Genomic DNA, 23,792 nt, shown 5'->3' with positions numbered 1-23,792 from the left:
ACAATTCATTTATTTATTTATTTATCTATTTTTTTTTTTAAAGAACATATCTATGTGAGAAGAGGAGGCACCCCCTTCTTTCTTTTATTTTATATAAAGAAATATACCCATGAAACCCACACATATCTTATTTAAAGTCTAAGTGAGTTTGCCCTAACCCGAAACTAGGGTTAGGGCTTGAGTATTATAACTTACACATATATTTTTATTTTTTTTATTTTTCTCTAACTAATAGCATTCTGCCCTAACCCAAAAATTGGGTTAGGGCTTTGTGAGTGTGTGTGTGTGTGAGAATGCAGGTTGTAGGGTTTGGGCGGCGGCCAAAGGCAGGAGCGACGTTCTCTATCTTACCCACGGTGGCACGTAGGGCCGAACCGAGAGCTCTGTCCATGGTGGAGGAAGGGAGAGGGGAGCGTCGGCAGAGGTACCCGGACGCCACTGTGTTCCCCACAGTGACGGCCGAGCGCCGCCCACTGTGGGTAAACACAGTGGCGGTCGGGCGCTGCTCCACTGTGGTTACCCACAGTGGGCGGTCTCGTGCCACCACTGTGGTTGCCCACAGTGGCGGTCGCCATGCCGTCCACTGTGGGAAACCACAGTGGTGGCCCGCGCCGCACCGGCCACAACAAAAAAATAACAGGGTTCGACTCAAAAAAATAAATGCCCAATTTTTATTATGTAGAAGTTTAATAATATATATTTTTTTTTGTTTTGTGTTAAAATGTGGTAAAAACCAAAAGTACATTTAAATATATATATATATATATATATATATATCCCCCTTTCTTTTTGTTAAGAAATTTAACATGAAATACATCACTGTTTTTTTTTTCTTTTTGTTTATAAACAGAATTATCAGAATAACATTTAAAGAGATAAAATATTTAAATATATATATATATATATATGTATGTATATGTATATATATATTTTTGCTTTTTTTTCTTTAATCTATAACCCGTATAGGCTTTTTTTTTTTTAGTTTATTATTATTTTGTGTATCTTTAAAATGCATGCAAGGATTTCCTAATGTTATTTGCAGATTGAATAATGGGGAAAAATATATGTATATTTTTGATAACAAGATAAACTAAAACTAAATGCTAATTTTTTTTGAAAGGAAATAGACTAACTATAATAAGATTTATTTCTGCTTTCAATGGAAAAATAATGACAGTATTTTTTTTTATTTGCAGCAGCATTATTATAGCTAAATGAACATGTAGAAACAAAAATAAATTTTTCATTTGCCAAATAAACATAAATGCAACAACATCATTTTTTTTTTGAAGATTTAAATACAAACTAATTCATTTCCTCTTCCTTTTTGCAAAACTAACCAAGTAGGAGAAATATTTATATTTCTTTAGCAAATGTAAATATAAAGTATATATGAATACAAATGGATTTGAAAATAAAACAACAATATTTTCCTTTCCATGGTAATAGGAATACATTTCTTTTCTTTTGGTAAATAAATACAACAATGGCTCTTTTTTTTTTTACAAACTTCAATATAAAATACATTGTCATTTAAACTTTTCTGCAACATAAAACAGCAACAAAGCTCTTTATTCTTTCTTTTCCCATCCCCAGCAACCTGCAATAAAACACAACTTGACCATGGAGAGCTCACCTCCCAGCCTAGGCTTACTAGAAGCCACCCCCGAGCTTGGAGAACCTGTTATCACTGATTAAAATTGATTTTTTCTTTTCCCATGATTGGCTATGGTATGTTAAAATTTTTGAGTAGGGTGTAATTCCAAGTGCTTCAGCTTTGTTCTAGACCTTAAGGGTTTAAGTGTTTTTTATTTTAGATCCTATCTTATTTGTTTTAAACCCTCTAGTTTCTAATCTGTCATTACTTTATTCACTTAAGTAATGGGTCATGGGGTCGTAGGAGGTGTTCCCCCTTGTTGTTTGCCTAGGCGGTTATGTTAATTAATCGAAAAATTTATGCCTCGTATATTTCTCTTCTAAAGTTGTCGGGCCCAGTAACTAGTGCGCATCTCACAGGTGGATCCACGGCTCATGCTATTTCGCTAGGCAAAGTTGCGCGTAGTTTAAAACCAGCGAAGTTGCGAAAACCACATGGCATGCCACATAGATGGTCCAGCTGGTTGTTCATAGCGAGTAAAATGGCGGCACATGGCATGGGTCACAACAGTCAGAGGGTCAGGATTAAAAGCTGAAGGCGGGCCCCGGAGGTGAGTCAGGTCGCAGATGGAGATGACCTGGCAGGTACAGCTGTTAACAATTTATTGAAGCCCCATGGTTTCCTTCTGGCGAATGACAGAGTGACAAATCAGCTCCACAGGTGACTAGATGCCAGGTGTTCACGATGAGTCAGCGGGCCCACCCCTCCTGAGAGCCTTTTCAGAGAATTAAATGTCGATCAACTTCAGAGATAATCCGACGGCCCGCGCTATTTCGCAAGGGTAAAGTGCTCACTCCTTATGCCCACGAAATAGCGAGAGTAAACGAGAACCGTCCACGTGTCATGATGATGACCTGGACGATAGAGTTGTTGAGACGAAAGTGGGGCCCCCGTGGTTTCCTTATGGCGAATGACAGAGTGACAAATCAGCGTCGCAGGTGACTGGATGCCAGGTGTTCACGATGAGTCAGCGGGCCCACCCCTCCTGAGAGCCTTTTCAGAGAATTAAATGCCGATCAACTTCAGAGATAATCCAACGGCCTGCGCTATTTCACAAGGGTAAAGTGCTCACTCCTTATGCCTGCGAAATAGCGAGATTAAACGAGAACCGTCCATGTGTCATGATGACACGTGGTCTAAGAAAAAAGTGTGGGCCCGCCAAGGTGGAAACGTCGGTATAAAAGGAAAGACACGCGGCCAGTATAAAGTGGAATGCGAAGGGAATTTCAAGGCCAATGATTCGACGCCACATGGTATTATGCAGCCAATAAAAAAAGCGGGACCCAGAAAAGGGCCAAAGCCGTCAGTTAATCTAACGCTCGATCAAGTTTCTTTTGATCGAACGGTTGGCGCTATTTCACAGGACTAAGCTGTCCGATAATTATGCTTCGCGAAGTTGCGAAAGATCAAAATGGAACACTTGCAGGAATGTTATGACCCATTGGAGCGAAAAATACGAATTCTCGTATGAATTCAATTTCGAAGGGACGACCAGAGCATGCAGAATCAATGTTACAATTAAGGCCCTGAGTACAAATATTTGATTTCCTAACTACCAAGTGAAGATATCTCTTAAAAGATTTTGCAGAAGAGCAGACACAGAGTTATCTTCTTCAGATACAGAGCAAGTCGGTTCAGTTGCAGAGAAAATTCCTTCAAGCAATGATCAGGTTCTCTCATATTTTTGTAGCAATTCTTGTGTGGTGTTCTAAGTAAGATAATTCTTTTGTTGCAGGATTGTTTAAAAGTGATATTCATTTTCTTGCATTTTCAAAATGGCTCCTAAAAGGGAATTTTCCGGCAAGGTTAACTATTTAGAAAGAAGTGTATGTGATGATTTTTTAGAATATTTAACGTTATCAACCAATCAGGCATCAAAGGCCAAAGAGTTAGTGCCCAGGGCTCCCCGTCTGAAGATAGGAGAAGGATTGTATGACAAAGGTAATTGGCTGAGAGACCCACAGGTTGGGCTGTCCGAGTTGGGGTTGTTTAAAGTTGGATTTGGAATGAGAAATTCTCCTACTCCTCAAAATAGTATCTGGGAACTAGATGTTGGGAAATTAGTAGTCCCAGGGGTATTCATGGATACAGACCTGCTAACCCAAATGGCATCAAATTATGATCCAGTCACAAGATGCATCCGCGATGTAAATGGGAAAACCCTTGTGGAAATTAACGCTGAAGAATTTAGGACAGCGTTTGGACTTAATGAGTTCACAAACTTCTTGGAACCTATAAATTTCACATCATTAGCCCAAATTTATGGTGCACAGAGGAGTCATCTCTGGAATGGGCCTCTCAAGGAACTTTTTGTGAAAATAGGAGGGTTAGAAGTTGTAGGACCTAACACGCAAGAGCCTTTCTCATTAAGTATGTTTACTCTGAGGGCTAAGGGAATGTACTGGGCACTTTGTCAAGTTCTAGGAGAAGATGCTGAAGCAAATATGCCGAATCATTACTTGCTAATGATTGTCCAGATTTTGAATCCTTCTCTTGCTATCACATTTGATTATGCCTCTTTCATTGCCGATGCTATCCATGGAGGGTTGATAGGAATAAAGAATGGAAAGGTGGATAGACCTTTAGGATGGTACTCACTCTTAATGCACCTTTTTCTCTTCAAAGGTGGTGATTATTTCGCCAGTGGACTAGACCTGGTTAAGGAGAAGGAAGGAGAAAAAATGCCAGTACAATTATGGAGTACTGTGTTGTCATGGGACAGAGAGGATGCTAGTTTCTTAAAGTTTGATAAATATTTTGCATCCAAAATAAGGACTCTCCTCTGCTCTGATAACCCAAGAGTCCTGAAGGTTCTTCTGGAATTCATAAGGCCAAAAGAACTCACAGAGAACATCAAAATTGTTCATAACTGGGGCGACATCTATTTATATCCAGTCTCCATAGTTTTCAGAGTTTTTGGTTTCAGGGGTACTCCATTTTTGTTACCTTACCAGGTCCCTCTCAAAGTGGGAATAGCGGAGCTCCTTAGGCAAATTGGTGGCCTACAAGAGGCAGAGTTAACAGGCAAAGGTAAAGGGACTATTTTCCCTGCAGCTACCATAGCCCACCAATTCGTAATAACAAAGGGAGGCTGGAATTGCTTTGAGGATTTCCTCAAACCTTATCATTTATCCACTGCAGTGTCCAGGTGTGCTGATCCAGAGGATTTCTTCAATGGTGTGTTTAGGAAAAAGGTAGCATGCAGAGGTAGGCCTCATCAATTCCAATTTTCTGAAGACCTCATCAGGAATGAATTTGATCTAGATGAGCAGGAACTAAGGAAAGAAAAGTGGGTGGCTTATAAGAAAGCCTTGGATTTTGTGCATCAGTTTGATGCTAGCTATGACCCATTGTCTAGCTTCTTCCCACTAGAAGAGAAAATAAAGTTTTTGATTGTTTGCTTTGAGGATGTGATGCAAATATTGAAGGAGAAGAGGGAAGCTGTGATTAAGAATAACCCTGAAAAAGCCAGAATGATCCTAAGCAGGTTAGCTTCCAGCAAAGCAATTCCTCCTGGTGATTACACACTGCACAAGAAATTAGGTTACAGTATGCTAGTGCCTACAACAAGGGAGCCCTCTACATCCAAAGGAAAGAGGAAAATACAAGATGTCATTGATATCCCAGACAGCCCAAAGAAGCAAAGGGTGGGGAAGGAAGTGCAATCAGATACACCTTTGTATTCCCCATCCCAATCCCCTATCCATATAGGAGATGAACAAGCGGCAGCTGAATACCTCTTGCAATTGGGTAGTTTAGGGGAAATTGCATACACCTATGATGAAGTGGAGGAAGGGATGCTAGAAGAACCCATTGATGCTGAAATGGACATTACCTCTACTGAACTTAAAGGCCAGGAGTGGGATCCTGAGATTAAAAAGGCAAGTAGTGCCTTTCTAGCTGATGACAATTTTGTCACATCGGAAGCATTTGTGCAATTCATTTGGAAACAACATATAGATAGATATAATGCTAGATGTGAGACAAGAAAGGCTGAGCAGCCCAATAAAGATCCAGCCTCAGTGGAAGAAGAAATAAAACAAGAGATGATGGAAGAATTCAAAACCATCACCCCTGAGCAGGGAAGAGATATGGTAGCACAAGCTGGAGTGCTTATCTTACCAGAGTGGGACATTGCAGATGCCCTCGTGTTAGATGCAGTAAGAAAAGAGACTAAACCCATGGAATGGGTAACTTTCAATAAAGATAATGATCCACTAGTCATGTGGTCTCTCAAAAGAAATGAGAGCAAGAAAGGCAGAGATACCACAGGGTCAAGTTACCTTAGTGGAATGATGGTAAAGAGAGTACAAAGTACAGGGATAGTAGAAGCTGCTAGCACTGTGCTAGAAACTGCAAAATTCAGTGTTGCAGTGGCAGAGAAGGAAGCCAAAGAAAAAGAGGCCCTCCAAATTAAGTTAGAAATAGTTTTAAAGGCCTATAACAGTGCCAAGGAGGAGGTAAGAGGTAAAGATAGCATCATTGCTAAATTGTAGAGCCAGTTGATGGGACAATACCAACAAGGTGAGTCTTCAACACTGATGATTTCCTCTTCTCCTGCAAGACCTCCACCTACTAGTCCCATCATTGAACTTCCACCATCTCCAGCACCCTCCAGCTCTCAAATGATTGAGATTACTCCCCAAGAACTAGAAAACTTGAGACAGGCTCACGCCTTATATGCAGGGAAGTATGAGGAGAAAGTAAGGGCCACAATCTCCAGTTTTGCAGATACAATTAATGCCTCATTGCTTTACAACAATGTGGGAAAAATTATGGAGATGTGGAATGAGCTGAGGAGAGATAAGGCCATTTTGACACCCATTTTTGACAGATGGAGACCTAGTGAGCAAGATCTAGAGTTCATGTGTGTATCCTGTGATGAAGCAAGAGCTAATCCCATTATCAAATCCACTTCTGACGTCGCTAAAGTCTTAATGCAATTGGCAACAGAGGTGGATAATGTGGATAGAAGGGTTAAATTGCTTAAGAAGGAATACACTGATCAAGTTTGTGAGTTGCTCCCAAGAATTTTTGCTAATCCGAATCAGTTAAAAGACAAGCAGATATGGCTTAAGGAGATAGAAGCCAAATTGTCAGCAAGAGTCAAAGGAATCATTGATCTTGATGATACTTCTTTCTTTGTCATGACAATACAAGAGATAGAAAAAATTAAGTCACATTATGGTTTTCTTAATTCAAAAGTCAACAAACTAAGGAATTCTTAGAAAAGGTTGACTAAAAATAAAGATGATGTGATTAATTTTTCATGGCCGACAGAAGAAATATATAGTGAGTGGGCAACTAAATATGCCACCCAGGATCCGGAATAGTTGGAGAACGCCCCTGAAAAGACAGAAGAGGTTGCAACAGAATAACAGGTTGAAATAACTGCAGAGGCTGAAAAGTCCTTTTAACTGCTTTTGCGAAAAGCTTGTAACTTCTTTATTTTGTAACAAACTCTCCTCAAAAGGTCCGAAGCTTTGTGCATCCATGTGGTTATAAATGGATACCAGGACTAGAGAAAGAGAGATCACAAAATTTTGTAAGAAAATGTTGCAAAAATTTATCTGAGCTTTTCTAAGTCTAATGGAGAATCAAAATTTATTGTAATGTTTCTTGAATCTAAATATCAATATACAGGCCATCGGTTTTGAGTAAAGTTTTTTGTTGTCTTCAAGTTTGTTCACAAATTTATTTACTGTATTCATTCTGAATAATCCAGGGTTGTTCTATTTGAAATGGAATTGCAAAGCAATTTTAGTATAAGTGTTTGTTAGCTTTTCTCTTTAGGAGAGAAATTAAATACGCGGGATCACTCATATCAGTAAATTTTTTGGGAGGAACTTTGAATTTTGAGGACCATAGCTTAGTTTGGAATGCTTGAATTCTTGTATGTGTCAGGCATATATAAGGATTAATGAAACTAAGCCGATGGCAAGTATAAAGATGTATTGTTTAAGGAGTTTTATTTGAATTTAGATGACTCTGTGACCTTGGATAAGGCACTGGTATTAATTGAAGTTGTTTATTGCATGCTTTGTTGATTGAAATGCTGAATTTAAGTACAATTTCCATCCTTTGTTTTCAGTTGATTTCAAGGTGAGTAAATCCACTGGTTTTCTGGACTGGTTTGCTGTGGGTTTATGTTTGAAAGTGTAAATTTAATTCACAAAGGTATACCCACCTGGGCTCCGAGGAAGTCCGAAGTGTAGAAGGTCTATCCAAACCTTGTCATATGTTGTCTTGAGAATTTCTTTATCACCGATGTCTCTTCTGCACCAAGCTTGAATCATATTATTCTAGGGATATTAAAGGGAATCAGATTTTGAAGACAACAGAACCAAGCACTAGACGGGTTACAAACAAGCAAACAACACAACAAATAGGGAAAACACTCAACATGCATCTTCCCATCCCAAGCTACACTTTCACCACATCTTGTGATGATCTTTCCATGGGTGGAAGTGGACCAAGTACCATTGGGGAGATTGCAAGCCAAAAATTAAAACTCAAGCCACCTCATGGCAATAAAAAATACAACAAAGATACATCTCCATACCTTATGCCCCCCAAAGGCTCAAGGCCATATTTTCTCCCCTTATGACCCCCGAATGCATACATAAAGCTATGCAGCAAGGGTCACAAAGGACACCCTTGAGATCACTCTCCTTAAGGAGAGCCTCTCACCCAAGGCTGTCATACTTCTTCCACCCCAAGACCATCCTACTCCCCCAAGAGTAGGAGGTCTTGGACACTCCCAAAACAAGAACACATAAACAAAACATAGAAATGAAAACTTACATTTTTTTTTTACAACAATTTACATAAACACATCTCTTTCAACAAGCATTTCTTTCCTTCAACAAAACAACATAAACAACACAAATAAGAGGAAACAAAACCAACCTTATTCTGCCAATAGGTATGTTAGATTTAGTTGGGGATGAGCTGGCCAAATCCACACAAACTTTTCTCCAATCTCTCCCAAAAATTCTATTCTACAACTAATTTTCAAAACAATGCATAATCTCCAACAATGGAGAGTGGGTGATTACTCCCTAAGTCCCTAATCCTTGCCTAAGAAGACTTCTCACACACTTCCCAACCCCTTGGGTGAGGTGAGAGTTCCCATTGGTTGCTCTTCCCAAACTCTTACACATTACTAAAACTAGAAAGGGAAAAGGTGAGAGAAGATGGGGAAGAGAGTTTGACATCAAAAGGGAAGGTTGTCTATCCTAGGAGGAACTTTCTAAGTTGAATTTTCGCTCACCTTGAAAAAACCACTTTTTGAGGTGACTAAACAGTCACATGGGAGTAGTCACATGTTTCAAAATACCCCTAACCCATAGGTATACCCTTTGGACCTTTGGAAAAACCCTAAAACTGACCCTAGGAGTCCATTTAACCCCTTAGAAACCCAATTGAAGTTTACCTACGGGTCAAACCTGAGTTGACCACTCCCAAGACTCCCTACCCAAGGCAAATTTGGGACCACACTCATGTTTTTGAATGGCTTTGGTAGAAACAAAACTCCCTCCCAGAGACAAGTCAAAATCAGTGACACTAATCAGCACATGTGTCAAGTGACACAATAAAATACAATATAAAAATCACACATGGAATTTGTCTCTTGTAGGATTACACATTTACATAAAAATTAATTTTAACACTCAAGCATCATGCACTTCACAAATAAAATACATTACAAATGGGGTGTTGTCTCTCCAAATAGACAACCCCTGGCTTAACAAACGTACATTGGTCTAGGTTTGGTTCTCCATATAAATTCTATGGTCACATGGATAATTTTCCTGCGCATCTCAATTAACACATTAGTAATTCCAAATAATCACAATTATACATAATTAAATACATGGATTTCATTGCACATCAAACACTCATACATTTGGCAACAATAATTCAATATCTCATTCATTCAAATTTGATTCCACATAAGCAATTAACATAATTCTCAAAATTGAACCATTCATAAAATAAGCATCATTTTTTTTATCATCAAAATTAAGTCCTGCAATTCCAATAATGACATTCACCATTTCAAAATGATTCTATTCTAGGAACATATATAGTTTCATAATCCTCATGCATGAAATAAAGCATCAACATATGTCAATGTGATCCAAATCATGGAATCATATAAGTTCTAAATCCATAAAGCATAAAATAAAGCATCCATAATAGTCTCAATATGCAAGTAACTGAAAATATCAAACTGAGTCGGGGTAGGGCCTCACACCCTCCCCCTCCAGGCATGAACTTCCTCCTGGAGTTCATCAAAAAGGTGGGGGTACTGTGATCTCATACATGCTCCATCCTCCCATGAGGCTGTGACCTCATCATAGCAATCCCACTGGATCCTAACCTGGTTCAGCTCTCGACCTCGAAGGCCCAGCATCCAGCGTGCCAAAATGCGAATGGGATCCAAAGCTAGTTGCCCGTCCGACTCCACCTGCAAGGCATCCCAATCTAGAATATGAGACTCATCATAGATATACTTCCTCAAAACTGAAACATGAAACACATCGTGGATGCGTGACAGGCTAGGTGGCAATGCTAGATGGTAGGCAACTGGTCCTATCCTCTCAAGGATCTCAAATGGTCCTATAAATCAAGGTGCGAGCTTAGAACCCTTTCCATATCGGATTGGACTCTTATGCGGTCGCACTCTCAAGAAGACTCTATCTCCAACCAAGTAGCTACAATCTATCCTCTTTGCATCTGCATATTTCTTCTGTCTATCCTGTGCCTCTCTAAGACGCTGCCTAATCAAATCCACCTGCTGCTCCATATCTCGAACTATCTCAGGACCAATAGCAACTCAGTCCTCAATGCGGTCCCAACTCAATGGTGCCCTACAAGGTCTGCCATATAATGCCTGATAGGGTGGCATTCCCAAGGATGTGTGATGCCCATTATTATCGGCAAACTCCACTAAGGGAAGGTACTCTTCCCATCAGGTCTGGTGATCCATGACATACATGCGAAGCATATCCTCTAATACTTGATTAACTCTCTCTGTCTGGCCATCCATTTTCGGATGATAGGCTGTACTGAAATTGAGCTTGGTACCCATAGCTGCCTGTAATGCCTTCCAAAAGGAAGAAGTGAAGAGGAAATCCCTGTCAAAAATGATCTTGCGTGGAACACCATGAAGTCTGAAAATGTCTTGCAAAAACACCTGTGCTACTGCTGGTGCTGTGAAGGTGGTACGAACTGGTGAAAAGTGAGCCACTTTGGTCAACTTGTCAACCATCACTAAGATGGCATCATGGCGACGAGATGACATAGGGAGACCAATGATGAAATCCATGGATATAGTATCCCACTTCCACTCTGGTATAGCATGAGATTGGAGCAACCCACCTAGATGGCGGTGCTCCGCCTTGACTCTCTGACACTCAAGGCATCGGGCTACCAACTCAGCAATAAGCTGTCGCATTCCTGGCCAATGGTATAATTCCCTCAAGTCTGCATGCATCTTCTTGACCCCGGGATGTGCTGCATAAGGAGCTCTATGAGCCTCTGTGATAATGAACTCCCACAATCCCCTGGAAGAAGGTACATAGATGCGCCCTCTATGGCGTAATAAACCATCAGACTCTAAGGAATAATCCACATATTTCCCTTCTAAAGTTTCCTGGGATCGTATAGCCTGACAAACCTCTAAATACCATCTGTCCTCTGGCAACTGCTGCATGATCCGATCTCTCAAATCTGTGCTCATAGATATGGTGTATACCTCATGACGTCTCCTAATCAAAGCATCTACAACTACGTTTTCTTTCCCTTTGATGTAGTGAACGTCAAAATCGTACTCGCACAAGAATTCCATCCATCTCCTCTGACGTGCATTAAGATTCGGCTGAGTGAATATGTACTGAAGACTCTGATGGTCTGAGTGCAACTCAAAATGATGACCTAAAAGGAAATGTCTCCATCTCACAAGTGCATGCACTACTGCTGCAAGCTCAAGGTCATGAGTAGGATAATTAAGCTCGTGAGTCTTGAGTTTCTTAGACTCAAAAGCTATAGCTCTGCCACCCTGCATAAGCACTGCTCCTAAACCCTCTAGGGAAGCATTTGTGCAAACCATGAAATCAGTTGAAGGATCTGGTACTACAAGGATAGGTGCAGTAGTAAGTGCCTTTTTAAGTTCCTGAAAGGCCTTCTTGCACTTCTCCGTCCACTCAAATTTCTTCCCTTTGTGCTGAAGAGAAGTAATAGGATGAGCAACTCTAGAGAAACCCTCAACAAAACGTCGGTAATAACCTGCTAAGCCTATGAAGCTCCTGACCTCTATCACACTGGTAGGCATTGGCCAATCCATAATGGCTCTAATCTTTGATGGGTCTATTGAGATCCCATCACCGGATATAACATGACCAAGGTACCTGACCTCTGTTCTAAAGAAAGCACACTTCGACAAACTGCCATACAACTGATTTTCCCTCAAACACTGCAAAACCTGTCTCATGTGCTCCTCATGTTCCTCCTCATTCCGTGAATATATCAATATGTTGTCGAGAAACACAATCACAAAACGGTCGAGGAATGTGTGGAATACTCCATTCATGAGACTCATGAAAACTGCTGGGGCATTCGTAAGACCGAATAGGACCACGGTGAACTCATAGTGGCCATATCTAGTGCGAAATGCAGTCTTGTGGATATCATTATCCACTATTCTCAACTGATGGTACCCTAACTTTAGATCAATCTTGGAAAATACTTTGGCACCCTGAAGTTGGTCAAATAAATCATCGATCCTGGGCAATGGATATCGGTTCTTGATAGTTACTCTGTTCAACTGATGGTAATCCATGCACAATCGGAGAGATCCATCCTTCTTCTTCATGAAGATGACTGGTGCACCCCAAGGGGATACACTAGGGAGAATGTGGCCCTTCTCTAGGAGTTCCTCAAGCTACATCTTGAGCTCATTAAGCTCATTTGTGGTCATTCTATATGGTGCTCGTGAAATTGGTTCAGCTCCTGGAACAAGGTCTATATGGAAATCAATCTCTCTACGGGGCGGCATACCGGGTAACTCTGAAGGAAATACATCTAAAAATTCCTTAAGGATAGGATGGTCATCAATAGATGGTTCCTTTTCCTCTTCTTCTTCTCTATCACTAATGGTGATGGCAAATAATTGACATCCCTTTCGTATGCTCCACTTAAGCTGCATGGCAGAGATCATACGAAGAGACACGGGTCTCTGAATTCCAGTGATCAGTATGGGAGAGCCATGATCATCGTCACACTCGATCCTTTTCAGGCGACAATCCATCTTGGCTATGTGGGCATAAAGCCAATCCATGCCAAGTACGATGTCATATGATCCGAGTGGTGTAACTCTAAGGTCTACTAAGGTGGTGGTATTACCAATCTGAAGCTGACAACCCTTAACCTCTGATTCCACTGACACTCTAGCCCCTGAAGCTAATTCCACTTCCCAACTGACCTCTTGTCTAATTGCCACTAGCCCGCAACGCTCCACAACCAATGGAGAAATAAAAGAGTCAGTAGCTCCTGAATCAAATAATATAGATATACTACTACCTTTGATCATACCTGCTACCTCAATAACCGTGGCCTGATGCTCTACCTGGCGGTTGTCAACCGCTGCGAAGACCCTATGGGACTTGCCCATATCCCCAACTATCGGCTCTGATGCTGCCATCCTCTGGTTTCCTACCATCTGACCCTGAGGACACTCTCTCGCCATGTGTCCCATGGCTCCACATGTGAAGCAAGCACCACGTGCCTGAAAATGCACTCCCTGTGGTCTGGAAAAAGACTATCCCCCTGTCCTGCTAGAACCACTATACCCACCTCTGGAGGACTGCTGAGTCCTCGCCGGAGGTGGGTAAAGAGCCTGAGATCTCTGATCTCGCCTCTGACCCTATGACTGCCACTACTTGGGATTCGCGCCCTACTGACTCTGCGGAGGCCTTTGCCTCTAGTTTTGTTGTGACTGCTGCAGAGGAGGGGGTTTGGAGAACCCTGATGTGTGTCTATTGTTACCTTTCCAATGAGGTTTCTGAAACCCATAAGTCTGTGGTGTAGGGTTACGGTTTTGGAACTGATCCTTCGAGTCCTAGGGTCTGACCTGAATCTCCTCGGCTATCAAAGTCTTCTCCACGGCAACCCAAAGGCTCCCTGGAGTGGCCATTCTCACTGGTCCTGCTATGCTGAAATTCAATCCTCTGATAAATCGGTTGACGAGAAGCTTCTCATCTTTCAGGTAGTCTACATAAGGTAAGAGTTCAAAGAACTTGTTCTCGTACTGGGTCACTGAAAGACCCTTCTGCTGGAGGTCATGAAACTCATCCACCCTACGCTGTCGGAAATGCTCTGATAAGTACCTCTCTCTGAATCTCTCTGTGAAAATCTCCCAAGTGAGGGTTTCTATCTCTAAGCCACACTTATATTCCTCCTGTCTCCACCATGTGGAGGCTGTTCCTCGCAATAGGTGTACTGCTGCACGTGCTTTTAGATTGCTCTCATAAGAGCGCAATGCAAAGCACCTATCTAGGCTTAAAAGCCATGCCTCTGCTTCGACCCCGTCGGTAGATCCTCCAAAAGATGGTGGCTGAAGATGCATAGCCTCTCTGATTAGATCCCTTGGATCCCGACGTGCCCTCTCAATATACACTGGTGCTATGGCTGGAGGTGGTGCTGGTAGGTGAATGGACTCGGGCTCATGCCCAGCCTGACTCTCTACGAGATTAGGAGGTGGACTCCTACTCCATTCCCGTTCTACTGTTCTATGGCTTCCTGAGTTCTGGTTCCCAACATTATGATCTACTGCCGGAAGCCTATCTTGAACTATGCCAATCAAGTTCTGAAGAGCTACCAAGATGTCTTGGTTTGGGTCAACTGATCATTTGGGAGGAGCTGCTAGGTTCACTTCCTGAACCAATTCCTCCCTAATGACCTCTTCGCGTGCCATGCATTCATGCCTAGGGCCTCTACCACGTTTGCGAGCTTGTCGCGTAGTTGGAGGCATATTTTTTAAGAAAATAAAATAAAATGAAATAAATAAATATTCTAGGAGAAATAATTTAGCTAATTTAAAAATAAATATAATAAAATTAAATATAATTTAATTAATTGAATAATTATAGCGAAACGTAATGGAGTAAGGTTCCTAGTGTTGGTAACCTTGCTCTGATACCAAAATGTCATGCCCAAATTTTTGGGCACAAACGGAATAATTTTTTTTTTTTTAAATACTTAATTTAGTACGACTAAATTAAATTAATGCAACTAGTTTGGTCTTAATTATGTTTCAAATAAATCAAGTGACTAAATTAATGGGGTAATAAATAATCTAAGTTATAAGCGAGCTAATATTTCTCAAAAGGGTTTATCACTAATCTTCCATTTATGAATATTTAAACCCTCTTAGCAACTTAACCCCAAACTTAATATATGATCTTTAAATTAAATGACCAATAGTCTCTTATAGTTCTTAATTTATAGTGGGTCTAAAATTAATTTACCCTAGCTCTTAGAATTAAGTAATTCTAAGTCAATTTTATACAGTATACGAAATTTGTCTAAAATTTGATTAACACGGTTAATGGGGTCCATAATGAAATTCTATCCTATAAAAGACACTTAACGCTTGACCAAAATATTTAACTAACTTCACTCAGGATAAAATGCTAACAAGGTGTTCTCTTTTTTTTTTAAAATAAAAACAATAAATCCCTTGATATTATATTATAATATAAAATTTCCTAAAGATGGAATTATACCTATATATTTTGTTATAAATGTAAATATATATATATATATATATATATATATATCTAATTCCGATACACATATATTTTCTTTTATAAATACATTTAAATACTTCTTTAACTTGACACTCATTTACAATTCATTTGTTTATTTATTTATCTATTTTTTTTTTTAAACATATCTATGTGAGAAGAGGAGGCACCCCCTTCTTTCTTTTATTTTATATAAAGAAATATGCCCATGAAACCCACACATATCTTATTTAAAGTCTAAGTGAGTTTGCCCTAACCCGAAACTAGGGTTAGGGCTTGGGTATTATAACTTACACATATATATATATATATATCTATATTTTTTTTTTCTCTAACTAATAGCATTCTGCCCTAACCCGAAAATTGGGTTAGGGCTTTGTGAGTGTGTGTGTGTGAGAATGCAGGTCGTAGGGTTTGGGCGGCGGCCAAAGGCGGGAGCGGCATTCTCTATCTTACCCATGGCGGCGCACAGGGCCGAACCAAGAGCTCTATCCATGGCGGAGGAAGGGAGAGGGGAGCGTCGGTGGAGGTACCCGGACGCCACTGTGTTCCCCACAGTGACGGCCGAGCGCCGCCCACTGTGGGTAAACACAGTGGCGGCCGGACGCCGCTCCACTGTGGTTACCCACAGTGGGCGGTCCCGTGCCACCACTATGGTTGCCCACAGTGGCAGTCGCCATGCCGTCCATTGTGGGAAACCACAGTGGCGGCCCGTGCCGCGCCGGCCACAACAAAAAAATAACAGGGTTCGGCTCAAAAAAATAAATGCCCAATTTTTATTATGCAGAAGTTTAATAATATATTTTTATTTTTGTTTTGTGTTAAAATGTGGTAAAAACCAAAAATACATTTAAATATATATTTATATATATATATATATATATATTTATATATATATATATATATATATATATATATCCCCCTTTCTTTTTGATAGGAAATTTAACATGAAATACATCACTATTTTTTTTTTTCTTTTTGTTTATAAACAGAATTATCAGAATAACGTTTAAAGAGATAAAATATTTAAATATATATATATATACATATATATATACATATATATACATATATACATATATATATATATATATATACATATATATATATATATATGTATATATATACATATATATATATATATATACATATATATATATATACATATATATATATATATATGTATATATATATATATATATATATATATTTGCTATTTTTTCTTTAACCTATAACCCATATAGGCTTTTTTTTTTGAGTTTATTATTATTTTGTGTATCTCTAAAATGCATGCAAGGATTTCCTAATGTTATTTGCAGATTGAATAATGGGGAAAAATATATGTATATTTTTTATAACAAGATAAACTAAAACTAAATGCTAATTTTTTTTGAAAGGAAATAGACTAACTATAATAAGATTTATTTCTGCTTTCAATGGAAAAATAATGACAGTATTTTTTTTTATTTGCAGCAGCATTATTATAGCTAAATGAACATGTAGAAACAGAAATAAATTTTTCATTTGCCAAATAAACATAAATGCAACAACATCATTTTTTTTTTGAAGATTTAAATACAAACTAATTCATTTCCTCTTCCTTTTTGCAAAACTAACCAAGTAGGAGAAATATTTATATTTCTTTAGCAAATGTAAATACAAAGTATATATGAATACAAATGGATTTGAAAATAAAACAACAAGATTTTCCTTTCCATGGTAATAGGAATACATTTCTTTTCTTTTGGTAAATAAATACAACAATGGCTCTGTTTTTTTTTACAAACTTCAATATAAAATACATTGTCATTTAAACTTTTCTGCAACATAAAACAGCAACAAAGCTCTTTATTCTTTCTTTTCCCATCCCCAACAACCTGCAATAAAACACAACTTGACAATGGAGAGCTCACCTCCCAGCCTAGGCTTACTAGAAGCCACCCCCAAGCTTGGAGAACCAAGCACTAGACGGGTTACAAACAAGCAAACAACACAACAAATAGGGCAAACACTCAACATGCATCTTCCCATCTCAAGCTACACTTTCACCACATCTTGTGATGATCTTTCCACGGGTGGAAGTGGACCAAGTACCATTGGGGAGATTGCAAGCCAAAAATTACAACTCAAGCCACCTCATGGCAATACAAAATACAACAAAGATACATCTCCATACCTTATGCCCCCCAAAGGCTCAAGGCCATATTTTCTCCCCTTATGACCCCCAAATGCATACACAAGGCTATGCAGCAAGGGTCACAAAGGACACCCTTGAGATCACTCTCCTTAAGGAGAGCCTCTCACCCAAGGCTGTCATACTTCTTCCACCCCAAGACCATCCTACTCCCCCAAGAGTAGGAGGTCTTGGACACTCCCAAAACAAGAACACATAAACAAAACATAGAAATGAAAACTTACATTTTTTTTTTACAACAATTTACATAAACACATCTCTTTCAACAAGCATTTCTTTCCTTCAACAAAACAACATAAACAACACAAATAAGAGGAAACAAAACCAACCTTATTCTGCCAATAGGTATGTTAGATTTAGTTGGGGATGAACTGCCCAAATCCACACAAACTTTTCTCCAATCTCTCCCAAAAATTCTATTCTACAACTAATTTTCAAAACAATGCATAATCTCCAACAATGGAGAGTGGGTGATTACTCAGTAAGTCCCTAATCCTTGCCTAAGAAGACATCTCACACACTTCCCAACCCCTTGGGTGAGGTGAGAGTTCCCATTGGTTGCTCTTCCCAAACTCTTACACATTACTAAAACTAGAAAGGGAAAAGGTGAGAGAAGATGGGGAAGAGAGTTTGACATCAAAAGGGAAGGTTATCTATCCTAAGAGGAACTTTCTAAGTTGAATTTTCGCTCACCTTGAAAAAACCACTTTTTGAGGTGACTAAACAATCACATGGGAGTAGTCACATGTTTCAAAATACCCCTAACCCATAGGTATACTCTTTGGACCTTTGGAAAATCCCTAAAACTGACCCTAGGAGTCCATTTAACCCCTTAGAAACCCAATTGAAGTTTACCTACGGGTCAAACCTGAGTTGACCACTCCCAAGACTCCCTACCCAAGGCAAATTTGGGACCACACTCATGTTTTTGAATGGCTTTGGTAGAAACAAAACTCCCTCCCAGAGACAAGTCAAAATCAGTGACACTAATCAGCACATGTGTCAAGTGACACAATAAAATACAATATAAAAATCACACATGGAATTTGTCTCTTGTAGGATTACACATTTACATAAAAATTAATTTTAACACTCAAGCATCATGCACTTCACAAATAAAATACATTGCAAACGGGGTGTTGTCTCTCCAAATAGACAACCCCTGGCTTAACAAATGTACATTGGTCTAGGTTTGGTTCTCCATATAAATTCTATGGTCACGTGGATAATTTTCCTGCGCATCTCAATTAACACATTAGTAATTCCAAATAATCACAATTATACATAATTAAATACATGGATTTCATTGCACATGAAACACTCATACATTTGGCAACAATAATTCAATATCTCATTCATTCAAATTCGATTCCACATAAGCAATTAACATAATTCTCAAAATTGAACCATTCATAAAATAAGCATCATTTTTTTTATCATCAAAATTAAGTCCTGCAATTCCAATAATGACATTCACCATTTCAAAATGATTCTATTCTAGCAACATATATAGTTTCATAATCTTCATGCATGAAATAAAGCATCAACATATGTCAGTGTGATCCAAATCATGGAATCATATCAGTTCTAAATCCGTAAAGCATAAAATAAAGCATCCATAATAGTCTCAATATGCAAGTAACTGAAAATATCAAACTGAGTCGGGGTAGGGCCTCACAGGCTCAAATTCAAAGATCATGCAAGAATTTTCTCTGACTTTTCTTCTTGTAAGAATTCCTCCATCCTTATCTCCTATGATCTTCTTTGGATCATGATTCAGCTTTACATACCTAGGAAGGATCTTATCTGTTTCCTCTTTCTTTTCTTCTTCATCCTCATCTTCATCAGCATCAACATCTACTAGTGTAGAAACACTATTACTGGTACTAGGTTGTTTTGCAACCGGTTCCCAGAAGGTTACAATCAGTTCATCTACCACTCGCTCACTGCCGATTTCCTCAATTTTTTCAAAGGTTTCATCAACTCTGACATGAATACTTTCAACAATTCTCTGAGTCCTATTGTTGAAACACTTGAGAGCTTTGCTCTTGGTGGAATATCCTAGGAATATTCCCTCATCGCATTTTGCATCAAACTTGCTTTGATGTTCACTCCTCTTGATATAACATTTGCTACCAAACACTCTAAAGTAGCTTACTAAAGGAGTCTTACTAGTCCAATACTCATAAGGTGTTTTATCCTTACCTTTCTTGATGAGTACCCGATTCATAGTGTAGACTGCAGTGCTCACCGCTTCTCTCTAGAAGGTGTGAGCAACATTCCCTTGAATTAGCATCATTCTAGTTACTTCAACTATAGTCTGGTTGTTCCTCTCTGCTAGGCAATTTTGATGTGGAGTCCAGGGAGCAGACAGTTGCCTCTTGATGTCGTTCTCTTCACAGTACTTGTTGATTTCACTAGAAGTGAATTCTCCTCCTTGATTAGTTCTTAGGCACTTAATCCTCTTACCACTTTCCTTTTCGACTAGTGCTCTGAAAGCTTTGAACTTTCCAAAAGCTTTAGACTTATCTTTCAAGAATGTGACCCACATCATTCTTGAGCAGTCTCAGTGAGAATCATAAAGTACCTATCTCCCTGCACACTCCTAGTTTTCATAGGACCACACAAATCAATATGCACAAGATCAAGTAAATTGTTTGCAGTGAAAGGTTTACCTTTGAAGGTTGAGGAAGACATTTTCTCTAGTTGACACTCTCTGCACAAAGGATTCTCTGATTTGCTCAGCACAGGCAATCCTCTAACTACCTTGATCTTACTGGCCTTCACAATATTATCAAAGTTTACATGGTAGAGTCTCCTACGCTATATCCAGCTATCATCAAACTTAGCCATTAGACATGTACTTATATTTGCACTAAGCTAAAATAAGTTACCTCTGGTCTGCATACCGATGGCCATTAGTTCACCACTCTTTCCTTTTATTTTGCACACTCCATCTTTGAATTCCAGAGTGAGTCCATTATCATTCAACTGGGAAACACTCAAAAGGTTGTGCCTGAGACCTTCTACCCAATACACATTATCAGCACTGTTTTTTCCATTTAGAGAGATGGACCCTTTCCCTTTTACCATACATGGTGCATCATTACCAAATCGGACCACACCACCATCATACTCTTCTAGAGACAGAAACTTACTTTGGTCACCAGTCATGTGGTGAGAACAACCACTGTCCATAATCCACTCATTGGAATTATCAAAGTGGGAGACAAGAGCCTTCTTGTCTGACACATCTTCCTTAACTTCTACAAACATAATGTCTTTACTTTCTTCATCTTCTGATTCCTCATCAGTGACACCTTCATCAACTGCTACAAAACAGTTTCTCCTATTTCCTCCTTTGAACTTCTTGAACTTCTCTGGTTTGTCCTTATTATCACCATTAGGACTGTTTACAATAATGTGTCCTATCCTATTGCAAGAAAAGAATTGCAAAGGGAGCTTACCTCTATATTTACTAGTTCCCTTAGGAAGTCTCTTGGCAAGAAGAGCTTCAAATTCCATCAGGATCTCCTCATCATCCATTTCTCTGCTTTGTCTTGGTTCACAATTGGTACTAGCTTCTTTTCCCTTTCTAGATGGTGCAACAGATGCTCTGAAGGTTGATTCAGTCTTCTGAATACTACCATTATAATTATTTAGCTTATTGCATAGACTGGTAACATGGATCTCAAGGCTTTACTAACAATAGTAGAATCATCTATTTTACCTCCTGCACTCTTGATGTCTCCAACAACAGCTTTGATTCTTATTCCATATTGTTGAATGGTCTCTCCTTCAACCATCTACATGTCTTCAAACTTTCCCCTAAGGCTCTCTTCCTTAGCTTGTTTCACATGGTCATCACTGCCATAGATATTCTCCAGAGCATCCCATACTTCTTTGGGATTATCATTATCCTAAACATCAATAAAATCAATGTCAGATAGACTACTGATTAGGGCTTCCATGACTTGCCCATTCTCCTGAATCTCTCTTTTTTGATCATCGGTGAGAGTACCAGTAGGAATAACATTAGCATTCTCAACATAGCTCCAGTGTTGAGCACCCATGCTTCTAATGAAGATCTTCATTTTGTCTTTCCATATCTTAAAGTTATCTCTATTGAACTTTGGACCTTCCCTCTTCATCATTAGAGTAGGATCTTTTCCTCAAGTGGTTAATCTTACAACACAGAGGACCTAGAAGATGCTCTGATACCAATTGATGAATAATAATGAGTCAATTAGTACCAAACTGATACTAAGAGGGGGGGGGTGAATCAATACAAACAAAAACTTTCCCTGAACTAGTTTGACTGCAAAGACTGCACTTAACTAGTAAACAGTAACACCAGTCTAAATCAGGGCACTACCAGTAAAACACAGTGAGATTATGAAAGACATAAACTGGTAAACACTTAGATTTCTACACAATATAATATCTCATTTCCACTTCACCTGTATGCATAAACAAGTAATATATCATCAAAAATATAATGACTGCTGGTTCAACATGCTTTACCACTTGACAGAGTATTAAAGCATCACATGAAAAGCATCACACATGACACTGATTTTTCACATGGAAACCCAACTAGGAAAAACCACGGTGGGGATGAATACCCACAAGCTATTCTTTGAACTCTTCTAAAGTTCGCTTTGTTAGGAGCCTAGTCCGGTTAAAGACTTTTTACAATAGGTTTCACTAGGAACCGATCCTGCTAGGGATAACCCGGTTAAGGGATGGCTAAATACTTGGTTAAAGGTTAGAACCCTGTTAAAGGTTACCTCACAAGAGGATTTGAAGAAATCATTGAATTGAGTCACCCTATTAAAGGATTTACATAAAATCCTGATAAAGCTACCCGGTTAAGGGATTTTCCAACTGCTGAAATGGTTAGAAGTCAACAGGTAATATACTAATTTGATAACAACACTCAATGCTAAGGCAGATCCACTTTAGCTCCTTTTCTTCTGTAATCACACTTTGTAGGCATCAACACACTTCTCCGGTCTGGCAAGAATCAAGTATCTCTTCACTTGGATACACACATAGCATTTGCCAACAACTTCAAAATGAAAAACATCATCGACCTTATAGGAAACAGATAGGTCGGCAGCATAAACCCTAAACCCTAAACATTTTAGGTTTAACAATTCAATCGGTTCAATCCCAACCATTAATCATACTGTATTGAATACAATAGTCTTGAACAAATCTCAAGATGTTCTCCAACGTTCATTCTTTGCTGCTTCAGGAAGTTGATAACCCATCACACGCTCTCCACCGTTTACAGAGACTTTGCACATTCCTGAGGTAGATAAGATCAATCTCCATGCAAGATCCTCAAGGAAATCCTTCACATGCACAAGGCTGATGTGGCAACACTATGTGATCTTCATTACAATGCTAACTCATCACAAGATGTCATTGGTTGAATCACACAGGCTTGGAATGCATCAACTGAAAACCCTGAGGTTGAGACTACCAACCGGTAGTCATGCCAATTGAAACCTCGATACAAAACTTCCCATATACCGATTCTCAATCCAACATACCACTTCACTTTGTCACATACTAACATACCGCTTCACTTTTTCACATATACCAATTCACAATATCATACCGGTTCACACATATACTAGTTTGCTTACTTCAATATATCGGTTCATACTTCAGCATATTGACATCAATGACAACATACAATATCATCATGTCATCAAGCTCTGCACATATACCAATAGAGACATCTCAAGTTGTAGTCCATCCTGTATGCCTTAGTGGGTGGTATATTATTCAAAAGGGGCCTGGATGATGTCTTGTTGAGGTGCATCCATGGAGATTAGATCAGTAGACTATTAGAGGAATTTCATAATGTGCCCTCAGGTGGCCCTTTCTCAGTAAGGACCACTGATATGAAGATCATGAGAGCAAGCTATTATTGGCCTTCTCTATTCAATGATGCTCACAAATGGGTTAGATAGTGCAAATAATGTGCACCTTTTGCAAGCAAGCAAGGGTTAGTTTCCCTTCCTCTTCATTCCATTTCAACTGATCAACCCTTTTCATAATGGGGGCTTGATTTCATCGGCCCTATCAATATAGTATCCAATGCATGCCACAAGTG

Source organism: Cryptomeria japonica, chromosome 3, assembly GCF_030272615.1.
Source record: "Cryptomeria japonica chromosome 3, Sugi_1.0, whole genome shotgun sequence".
Classification (NCBI taxonomy): Eukaryota; Viridiplantae; Streptophyta; class Pinopsida; order Cupressales; family Cupressaceae; genus Cryptomeria; species Cryptomeria japonica.
This window is presented reverse-complemented; position numbering follows the sequence as displayed.